Here is a 12,226-nt window from a genome sequence, read left to right on the forward strand (position 1 = left end):
AGGCGGGGAGCGCGCTGATCACAGCGGGCAGATCGCTCGTCCTCGACCCCCCCACGGTGCTTAACCGAGTGAGGGAGGGCTGAGCGGGTCCCGTGGGACTCGTGTTGTCTGTGAGTAATTGTGGGCTGTAAGCGTGCACATTTACTGCTTTAGACTCACTGTCTGCCTGGGCAGAACGAACGTGCACGGGTTTCGTTTTTACAGAAACCACATGACGCGTGTGACATAGTGTTTGTGGGCACTGAGGAGTGGGCACGTTTACTATGCAGTGCGCGCGATCGACTTGAGTCGCTTTTATGGGCGCGAGCCCTGTGTGAAGGGCTGTGCTTATATGTGGAGATGGGCACTGAGCAGTGGGCATCGTCACTACATTTATAGCACCATCGGCCGTGGCCGGGACATCAGAAATTACACCTTTTTCGGGAAATATCTGGGTAGCCGTGATAACGGTTTTTGTGTGCAGGCAAGCGGGCCACCGTACAGGCTTGCGCATTGCAAAGACGCTGAAACAGTCACAATCCCTGGAACTGAAACAGCGGCACGCTTGGGTGAGAGTTCGGCCGCGGCGACTCGTACACCGGCGCTTTCCTAGGATGGCTTCGGGGCTTCCCGCAGACGCAGCCTGCTCAGCAGCAGAAAAGATTCTCGTGAGCAGAGATGACGTCATGCGGCAGGCTTTAGATGGCAACACCGCTTTCGTCCGCTGTCCAGCAGAGGGCGGGCAAAGGTGCGTCGCTATCGCCTGTTCCACCGGCGGAAGTGACTGGTAGTTCCTGTTTTTAGCATCTTAAAAAAGACGCAAGCTCTTTTACGAGTGTGTGTCGCAGGGCGAACACACACAAAGATATAAAAGGATATAGGCGCCGGAGAGCGCAGCAGGAACGGCAGTGGAAGGCGGCGAAGGCCAGCCGCTTCAGAAGTGGCTCGTCCTGCTGAGATGCTTATCAGACGGCGTTTGCTTCCTTCGTGATCCAACGATGCGTGAGCTTCGCTGAAGAGATGAAAAATCAGGTGAGTCAGCCTTTTCGAGCTCCTTTTATAGGGTTGGGCCACACCCGTTTCGGCGGGAAGTGGCATGAAGGGCGCAGAGCAACATATTGGTCTGATGTTGCATCAGCCTGCGCTCGATAGGCTGTGCAGTTGCCGCAGAGCAGCCAATGAGCGAGCGAGCGAGCCGTCTCGCCTATGGCTGTGTGCTGCTGCAAATGCGCTTTACAAAAATTCAAAATTAAGGATAATTTTTTGCTTCAGTATTTTTGCTTCAGTAATTTTTTGCTTCAGTATTTTGCTTGAAGTACCATCTTCAGCGTCTACGAGAGAACTCTCGTAAGAGAACTGTGTGACAGTCAGGACCCCCCCCCCCATTTATTTTCTCCATAGATATTTAAAAGCCATAAACCAACCAACCACAAATTCATGTGAAGTAAATCTATATTTGAAAATCACAGCTACAAAGCTATATACATATATTTATAGGAGAATGAAATACTCTTCCCATGATGATTTGAGAATGATGTGATTGAATCAAAAACAATAACTATTGAATATCATAAGTACTGTACTGTATAATGTGAAAAATATATTGTTAAATATTGTATGATATGAATCTTTCTACAGGTTTATGCTCTTATGCCTTCATCTCGCTTACAAACGTCAGAGCTCATAGTTGTTCTTACACTAGTTTACACATTATTGCAAAAAAATCTGTTGTTTTACAATCATGTACAATCACTGTTTTTATTTATTTTGATGAATACTAAATATGTTTTTTATTTTGTTTTTACGAGTGAGATGAATTAATGCACATTCACATTTAGTCTGGAACTATAATGTACATCGATTTCTCCCAGTATGGGTACAGGAGACTTGTCAGTCAATAAACAGGAAAACAGAGCAACTGCCGTTACTTTTTTGATATTTTCTTGTAAATTAAAAAGTAGTGCGTTACTTTACTAGTTACTTGAAAAAAGTAATCTGATTACGTAACTCCCATTACTTGTAATGCGTGACCCCCAACACTGGTTCTGACGTTAAATCTTAAGTAAACGAGAAAACTTAAAACAGCAATTGTTGAACTGCTACTCTGAGACCAAACTTGGAATTCAGGGCCTCTGACTGCAGGTCATTTTGGGCAGCTTTGGGCCACTCTGGGCCTCATATCAGTTTTAAAAAATAAAATGCAGAAATTGTTGTAGGTACCATCCCCTTGATGAAAATTGTTTCCAGCCTTGACCCTACTAGAGGCCCAGCTGATACTATCGTAACGTAGATCAGGTCACAGAGCACAAGTCATTTAAAAATAAGTGGATTCAAGGATTCGTGCACTAATCTAGAACACATTTTAGACTTCTGTTTTATTCACCATGTAGGAAGAGAGAGAGAAAGAGAGAGAACTCAAATGTACTTGACAGCCCTCCCGCTCTCAGTTATGCAAGGATTCCCACAGGCATCCCATTTCTTGCCTCAGCCTCTAGACACTGATGTACATTAGGGTCGGAGCAACTAGATACTATGGCTTTGGATAAGCAGCAAAAGATCTGATTGTTTTGGCTGATCCAACTCAAATCCGTTTAGTTGTTTGTAGTCTAGTGATTCTCAAATAAGTCTGTCTTTGAAAAAGTTTTTTTTTTTACTTTTTAAGGTTCACATGAATTTATTCGCAAAGCATTTGTAAATCACTCCACTGTAGAATATTTTAATAATAGTTTCCACCAAAGTCAATAGTTTTTGTTGTATTAAAATGGTGGTATAAGCCTTTTTATTATTTTTGATGAAATTCAATAGTTATGGTTTTTTTTTTAGAGGATTGACTACTGGAGGGACTACTGGAAACATTTTTGAATGATAATTCACATGAATCTGTAATCTAATTATTTTGAACCATTTCTTTAAATTATATACATGAACTGACTCACAAAGTGTTTGTAAATCACTCCACTAACTGTTGTTTATATAAAAACGTCTCAGGTTACGAATGTAACCAAGGTTCCCTGAGTAGGGAACGAGACACTGCGTCCTCTAGGGGGTGCTATGGGGAACACCTTGTCGTGACCCGTGTCTGAAGCATACTTTGAAAAAACACTACCTTGTTGGCCGGCGACAGCCTCTGACGTCACTACCGGCGCGACTATAAATCAGCGCCAGGAGAACACATCATCCACTTCTTCGTCTGAAGCTTACGTCCAAAGCATGGCAGGGAGCTAGAGGATGCAGTGTCTCGATCCCTACTCCGGGAACCATGGTTACATTCGTAACCTGAGACATTCCCTTTCAAGGGAACTTCGAACTGTGTCCTTTAGGGGGCGCTATGGGGAACAGTATACCCACGCCTCCATGCTGAGGGGAATGCAGGCCAGAATCATGGCAAACACATGGCAATTACCAACTCTACCATTTCCCTGGGAGTTGCCCCTGGGAAGTTTAGATGGCTGTCCATGACATTATCCCTTACGGCCAAAGGCCTAAGCTATAAACCAAGTGCCTTCACGTGCACACTTACCATAACATGTATTTTGAAATACTGTTCTAAGGAGGGGCTCTCGTGGCACTCTGATTGAGCAGCTCATAGATGGAATGGTGCATCTCAAACAATATGCTTGAGACTCATCGACTCAATCTGTGGAAATAATGCTGGAGCGCTCTGGGGAAAAAAGAGAGATTACAGTCTCGTATGAGAGGAGAACTCCGAATTCAGAGTAGGCGACCATTTCTGGAAAAGGGGAGCGCTGCTAACTACCATGAGAGTTGCCCAGATAGCCCCTCACGTTGAGGGAAGCGATGCTTGAAGTGTATAAACATACATTCTGGCTGAATGGAGCCCAAGGAACCAAGGTCTAACCATCTCGAAAAGGGAATGAAGCTGAGAGCGTAACTCTTACCGTACAGGATTTCAGAAAAGCGTGCACACTCACCACTTACGTGGATTATAGAAAGTACACAGAGCTTAGCGTGTGTACTTAAAGGTTCCTAAGCATCGCAGAGGCGCTGAACCGCACGGGAGAGGCAAGCTCAACTTTTGCAAACCTCTGGCGAGGGGAGCATTACCTGAGGCAGTATATACAGGAAGGCATCCGTAATTACCACCTCCACTTCCCGCTGGATGCGACAGCACAATTAAGCAGCCAGGAGCAACGAGGCAGGATGGCCGGTGCTGACGAATGTTCAGTACACGCCGTAACTGAGCACTGTAAAGGAAACTCACAGTTTGTTAGTAGATACATAACCACCAGCAATTTAATACACATAAGTATATACAGAAAGGGTTACATACTCACCCACCCTCCTGCACTGGAGCCCCGCTCAAGGGGCACCTCCTTTTAGTCCAGACCATCAGTAAGGTGTTTGCATTGAACATAGAATCAGCCAAAAACATCATAGGTCCAGCATAGGAGAAATTTCCCACCTAACCTCGATCAGGTGGAGAGCTGCTGGTTACAGGGGAATCAAGCCTTGTTTATACTTTCGCCTGGCTCCGCAGCGCGAGTCTCCGCAGACTGCGCGCGCACCTCCGCAAACGGACGAGGAGTTTATACTTGATGCGCTCGCCGTTGTACTATTTTTTTAACCGACAGGGGGCGACTCGGAGTAATTCTCCTCTAAACCACCTGGAATCGGCGGCGAAGAAGTAGTTTGCCGGAACAACAACACTGAGTACAGTGCTCTTATCAAAGAAATGCGTGCAGTGGACGAGCAAATGCACTTTGGCTACTTTCGAATGTCTGCTCAGCGGTTCGACGATTTGCTACACCGTATCAAACCTTATTTGGACCATAAAAGAACCCACAGTAGCCCAGTAAGTATGCAAGAGAGACTGGCTGTCACGCTTCGCATACTTTCATCTGGAAGTTCCCAAAAATGTGTTGCCTCCAGCTACAAATTGGGATTGACCACAGTCTCAGTGATAGTGAGTGAGGTCTGCCAAGCAATCTGGACTGCTTTAAAAGGTGATTTTGTCTCGCTACCAAAAGGCAACGAGTGGCTTGACATCAAGAATGAATTTTGGAGAGTGTGGAACTTTCCCAACTGTTTGGGGTGTGTGGATGGGAAACACGTCCTAATCAAGGCACCCCTAAAAGCTGGAAGTGAATTTTTCAACTATAAAGGAACCCACTCCATTGTTCTAATGGCAGTCTGTGATGCCAAGTAACATTTCACCATGGTGGACATTGGCTCGTATGGACGTGAAAGTGATGGTGGAATTTTCAAGGACAGTATCTTTGGTTCCAGACTTCTTAACAGCACTCTTGAACTCCCACAGCCTGAAAACCTGCCGGGCACCAACATCAAACTGCCACATGTGTTCCTGGGAGATGCTGCGTTTCCACTCCATGTGAACCTGGTGCGCCCATATCCAGGTAAAAACAAAATCAAATTGTGCCATAAATTAATATAACCTGTATTTGATATGAAAAATGCAAGAAAGAACATTATCTTTAATCTGTGCTCTTGTTTGTTTTACAGGTGTTAACTTGAATGATGCTCGTAAAGTTTACAATTACAGACACTCACGGGCCAGGCGAGTCATCGAGAACACTTTTGGTATCCTTGCTGCTCGCTGGAGGATTCTTGGACGGCCAATGGAATTTCATCCTGAGAAAGCTGTGGATGTTGTGAAGGCTTGTGTGGCTCTTCACAATATGTTAACCCTCACTGATGCTGCAACATCTACTGCATCCAAGTACATTCCACCCAATTTTGCAGATGGTACCACAGCAACGGGGGAACAGATGGCAGGAGAATGGAGAAGGTTTGTGTCTGGGGACAACGGCTTAATTGCAGCAGGAAGAATGTCATCTGCACGAGCATCCCGGGCTGCAGTTGCAGTGAGAAATGACCTGAAGTCATTTTTTAACACAGAACAGGGACTTGTACCTTGGCAGGACTCTGTCGTCAGAAGGGGCTGTCTACAGTGAAGTTGCAAACTAGCAACAAAGTAATTGAACAGTGTTGATGTTGTCTTGTGTTTGTTTTGTGTTTCACAATACCTATTTTCTATTTACATGTATATGTTATTACAACGTTTGTAATAAAACAAAAAAATGTAACGCAGAAGGTGTGTTTTCATTCTTGTTATATAAACAGTATCAATATGCTCATAGACCAATCACTGATTTGAAATGAGAACAAAATATGATGTTGAGAAGATATACATAGAACTCTTTTGATATTTAGCATCTCGTAAATGTAATGTCATTTAGTGTACAGTAGGCAACATTTGAAGTGGAGCAAAACCAATGACCAATACCTGTTGTTGTATTTGGACAACTTTGATAAACTTCAGATCCACTTCAAATGTTGACCACTGTAGACATGCGTTACCTTTTATTCTTTGGCAATGTTAATGAAAATACAATTTTTATAGTTTGTTAATATTAGTTCACAGTAACTGAGTTTGTATTATTAATTGCTGAAAGTAATATAAAAGAAGTTTATTAATGCAGCATGGAGGGATCATAAATATGCTGGTACAGACGAACCAGCTCGGACAAAGTTGCTTCAAAGTCGTTCATCTTCGGATGCGGCGCCGCGCGCGTTGTTACAAAAAATGTCGCGCACACCGCCAGGCGAAATTGGGTCTTGCGAACCCAACGCGCAGGACCGCCCACACCGCAATGACGTCATTTTTGCCGCGTGCACCTTCGCGCTCCTGTGGACGCGTCGAGTATAAACCAGGCTTTAGGCAGGGGAGGATAAAATCAGAAGTTAAAAACACACAAAGGGAATGAGTAGCTACTTAGGTATCGCTCCGATTCGGAAGAAAATGCTGCCTCATCTGAATCACATCCCTCAGGTCCTGCTTATCTCCTCATGACCCACAATTCCTCTTACCCCTGCCTATATGTGGGGGAGGAGTGCGAGCCGCGACACTAGCCTTTTGTGCCCGTCTTTGATACTCAGATCGAGGCTTGATCGATGTTGTTCAGGCTCGGACCTGGACCTTCATGGAATAAAGCATTTAAAGGCAGCTGAGTGCGCCCTTGCCTTCCTGTACTTCTCGACCACCATCTCGACGGATGTACCAAAAAGTTCGGAATGTGAGACTGGAGCATCGAGAAGAAAGCCCCTTTCTTTCCTCCTGATGTCTGCCAGGTTCACCCACAGATGTCCCTCTGTTACCACCATGGCAGCCATAGACCTACCCATGGCGGAGGCGGCCTTTCTGGTAGCATGGAGAGAGAGGTCTGTGGTGCGGCGCAGCTTGGCTACCTGGTCAGCTGAAAGGCCCTCACCTTTATCCAGGTCCTTCAGCAGATCAGCCTGATAAGCCTGGAGCACTGCCATCGTGTGCAAAGAAGCCACAACCTGACCTGCTGCTGCGTATGCCATTTAAGCGGGATGTATCCTGGAGGGGCTTAGATGGCAAAGAGGGAGATTTAAGAGAGGATGTTTACCCCCACAGAGATCTCTTCTACAGGGGGCATTCTCTCATAGCCGTTTTTACGCATCGCCTCGATGTTGGCATAACTTGTTGGCTGAAACAAATGGATGCGAGAAGAAAACGGCCTCTTCCATTCTTTTTCGACTTCATTCGAAATGCATGTAAATCAGGCAAGAATGGAAGGCTCACCTGGGCTGGAGGGCTATGATCAGATAAATAACGCTAGTCGAGGTGACCTCGCGGCGTCACTTTGCTGTTACGCTTCCATGGCAAATCCAACTTTGCCGTGGTGCGATCCATAACCTCTAACAGCTCCACATACGCAGGGCAGGAGGATTGAGAAGGCTCAGCCTCAGCTTCTTAGCTACCCTCAGACATCTCCTGCTCTTCCTGGGCAGAACCCAGCAGAGCACTAACTTCAGTATCAGAAAGGGTTAATGACAACACATCTTCCTCCTGAAGTTCACTCTCGTCTGCCGCCGAAGAGCGCGAAAGGAAAAGTCCCTCTCTAAAATCCTCAGCGAGATCCAACTGCGATCCCCACAAGCTCACTCTCCTCCGTGCCTCAGCAGCGGCGGGTCCTAAACCGCGGGAAGCAGATAGCTGCCGCTCTTTCCTCGAAAAGAGAGACAGACGAGAGCAGACTTTTTTCATAGAAAAACGCTCGCAATGCACTCAGATCGGCCCCTCAAGGATATCACGCGTGTGCTCTTCAACCAAACAAGAGACGCAAAAACTGTGTGTGTCATCAGGTGTCAAATAACGCAGACACGGATGTACACGCTATCTAAACACTTTGCTAGTGGATGCCATGATAAACAGAAAAAGATCACTCTTACTGTGGTAATTTTCTCAGATGCACACTTCAAACAAAAGTCAATGAAAACGAAGAAGGGGATGACGTGTTCTCCTGGCGCTGATTCATAGTAGTTGTTTTGTTGTAGTGAAATGGTGGTGGTATATGCCACACTATCAAAAAAGGAAACCAAACAGAGAAACAATAAGATTCTGAAGGGTTCTTTTATTGTTTGAAGATATCATATTAGTATTAGTATTATTTTACTGTATTGCGTTACCATTAATGAGATTTACATAAGCATTTATTTATTTATTTATTTATTCCAAATGCATATTATTAATCCTAAATTATTTTTTACACATTTATGTAGTATTAAATTATTTATTATTGAATTAGTGTTCCTAAATGTATTTTATCCAAAATGTATTTATTCTACATTTATTTATTTAAATAAATTGTTTGTTTGTGTTTATTTATTCTAAATGTATTCTAATTCATTTTTCAATTGTTTATTCTGAGTTGATTAATTCATTCTAAGTTTGTTTTTCCATATTTCTATTACTAATTGATTCTGTTTTTCATAATTATTAAAAACATTAGCATGGCACAAGTAGTTTTGCTTAGCAAATGTAGATGTTAAACCTGGATTTGCGATGCAATGGATCTGTAATATTGCTAACATTATGGCTGTCTGAGTTCCCGCTGCACCCAGACAACTACAACAGGATGTTCCCAGCAGCAATGCATGCTCACTGGGCTCTTTTCTTCACAGCTGTGGCCTATACACCCCAGGCTCTCAGATAACAGCACCTGTCCTTGTTGGGTCCACTATGGAGACTCCTGGGAAGAGGCACAATTTCTCTGAATGCATTGGTCAAACATCTGACAACAGCATGGACTGCTTATTACTTTTGGACTAAATGGGCACAAACACGGGGGCAACAGTTGCGGATCAATAACACCACAAGCTCGGTTGCTGTGGGACCCAGTTTCAGTCACTTTGTAAATGGCTGAGGTTTAATATCTACGGCCCATGTGTGACGCATTTTCACATCTCTTGACGTCAACTGTGAAATTATAGCACAGCAACTCTAATATTTCTTCCGTTCATACAGACAAATATGATCATTTATGAACGTTCAGAAAATGGGACACTTCAGATTGTCATTCTTGTATTTGTGCTTTGTTTAGTGTGCATAGTCTTGCTTTCCAAACATTTATGGCAATCTCTGCGTAATCTCACTTATGTTTTTCCTGACTAAAGATCCCTTGATGTGCCATGTGAACATTGCTCAAACTGAGCAGATCACCCAACAGGCATTGCAAGGATAAAAACTAATTGAAATCACAAATCCTTCTGGGAGCCTGTGATGGGAGAAGCACAAGACAGACACAGTGGGCGTGGCGTCAGGCCTCAGAGAGGCTTTTATTGAAAGAAAATCAAATAAAACAGGGGATAAAAGGTGGCCAAAGGGGAAGAGTGTCCAAAATAACCAGGGATTCTGGTGTCCTCGTCGTGCTGCAGGGTTCGTGTGGGTCGGGCAGTGTTCATGGAGGAAGGGACCAGGTAAGGGGCGGAGTCCGGCGGCCGCACGCACTCCCCTCTTCGGTCCGGGGCAGTGTTGCCAGACGTACGATAATTATCGTATTTGTACGATTTTTACCTCCATACGATCAATAGTTTAAAAAAAATCCCGTAATGTACGATAATTTCAGAATTCAGAGGGTACGTAGTTGCATTTTTAGGGCTTCTTTACTCATACACGAAATTGGCTCATTACAGACACTCGAAATGCGTTCGTGTGCACCTCAGGGTGTGTTAAGAATGCAGGAGAGTGCCCTGCTTTAAAGCCAATGAGCACTAGTTGCGGTCCATGACAGCAAGAACCCCTTCAACATCTGGCAACACACAGGATTCCAATGACAGCGGTTCAGATGTGGAGTTAACTGCACCACGCAGCAACAACTAAATCCCTTCTTCACTGGACGTGACAAAGCAAGTGTTAAAAATAATTTTAATAGGTTTTAATATGCGCCGCGACGCAGACAGTCACTGAAAATAATGGGATAGTATTTTGTCTCACTGCTTCCGTCCAACAATACGCCTTGTTATATATTGTGGTAATTTGCAGGTCGTGTCAAAATGTTTGTTGGTTTAGAATAGATATAGAATAGACTCTTTTGACTCGTGTACAATAATTTTCTTCCAGATACGATAATTTTGAACTTCTGTCACGATACTTGGACTTTTCCAATCTGGCAACACTGGTCCGGGGCACGAGGGGCGGCGGCTTCCTCTAGCGGCCGCATCACTCTCGTTGGCCGCGGCGCTGGAAGGGGATGGATGGCCCGGCATCCTGGCCCGTCGGTCGTGTAAACGGGTGCGGTTCCCATCCGGATCGCTGGACCGGCAGCTGACGTCTCTAGTGGCACGGGAGTCCCTCAACGCACCCTTCCTGGACCCACGAGGACACCAGTGTGCATGCACGGGGAAGAGACCGGTCTGCCGAGGAGAGGCGCGTTGGGCTTTTAAACAGCGGCGGTGATGAGGCTCCATTTCCTTCAGGTGTGCCCCATCACACGCCGCCAGCCCTGACTCGTCCAGCGCCCCTCCTCTTACACACCCACTCCAGTCGGGAGCCTGGTGAAGGGCGGCGATTTAGGACGGGGTGCCGGTGACAATCAGGGAGGAGGCAGCTGACTCGTCACAGAGCCTTTTACTTTTTTTCTGTAGGGGACATCTGAGTCTTTTTATGAATTTCTTCAAGGGTTTGACATAACCTCCTGTTCTTGGTTTTTGAAAATTGTTGACTTCTCTTGTACAGGAAAGACTTTTATTTTATTTTCGATTTCAGTACCAAAATAAATGAAAAGGTGTGCCCTTGAATGTTTTATATTTAAAACTAAGATTTGAACAACTACGAAACATTCTATGAAGTCGAAAAAAAATGTAAAATAGATCGTATAAAAAAATTAGAATTTTGTTCATGTATAGAAATTGAGGTAAACTTTGGAAAAATTCCATTACAAATCGTAATCCAATAAGCCGGCCTAAATGATACCATCAGATCAGATATATATATATATATATATATTACAGAATGTGTTAATTATTAATTTTTATTAATAACAATTATGTTTTTTGTTGTTTTCTCCATTTCTTTTATATTGCCATAATTTATTAAATTATAATTTTTTGGTAGGCCTAACTGAGTCTGGATGTCCCAAACTCTTCAATGAAGTGCAAAGAACATTACAAAATTCCAAAGACATTTTGTTTTGGGCCTCAGGAGCATATCAGATTAGCCATGCTGGAAAACAGTTTGTTTTTCAAAGTTGGACAAGTGATATAACTCTACGTTATCACACCAAAAGCACCACAGTCTCTTATTCCCTTGAAATAAGCTATTATTCAAATGCCTTGTTTACTTTACAGATAACTTGAAAAAGCAAACAGTAATTTCCCATAAAATCCTGGTAGCATTCCTGAGGAGGGACCAGTCTGTATGGTCATAGTGAACGTTTTAATTGAGTTTAGACTCTCCCATATGCCCATTTCCTCTGCTATCAAAGGCAAGGCTTGATTAGATAGAACAAACACATGTTTGGTGCCTTTGTTTCCTGAACAAATTTGTGCTGCCCAGGTCACTGGCTGTAGTTCGCTTTGGGACCCCAAAGCATGTACTTTGAAGTCAAACAATCTGTCTGAATTCAGTGATCCTGAATAATTTATACATTTTGAACAATTTGAAACAGAATATGAATATGTTTGAAACTGAACACCCCCTACTAATATGAATAAAATAAACTTTTTTTTGTGGATGTAGTGCTCAGTCAACCAAGTTCCCTTTCAGTCAGTCAATCTCGATGTCACGTCGTGATGACTGATGAACTGGAATCTGGCCAAAGAGACCAGTCCACTTTGAGTGTAATTAAACGAGCCAATGGACATTGGCCTGTTGATCTCACATCTGGCTCCAGCACAGCAGCGGTGGTCACGGTTCGTCTTTGTGCAGACAGCCACACCAGGAGTATGTGGTGGCCAGCAC

At 44.1% G+C, this 12,226-nt stretch overlaps 1 protein-coding gene across 1 annotated transcript in view; it reads left to right on the forward strand.

Annotated features, from left to right (window-relative positions):
• LOC132153142 (PTB domain-containing engulfment adapter protein 1-like) overlaps nucleotides 1-12,226 on the forward strand; it is a 212,261-nt gene that overhangs the window by 23,254 nt on the left and 176,781 nt on the right. The gene's annotated exons all lie outside the window — the stretch shown is intronic.

Source organism: Carassius carassius, chromosome 11 (genome assembly GCF_963082965.1).
Source record: "Carassius carassius chromosome 11, fCarCar2.1, whole genome shotgun sequence".
Classification (NCBI taxonomy): Eukaryota; Metazoa; Chordata; class Actinopteri; order Cypriniformes; family Cyprinidae; genus Carassius; species Carassius carassius.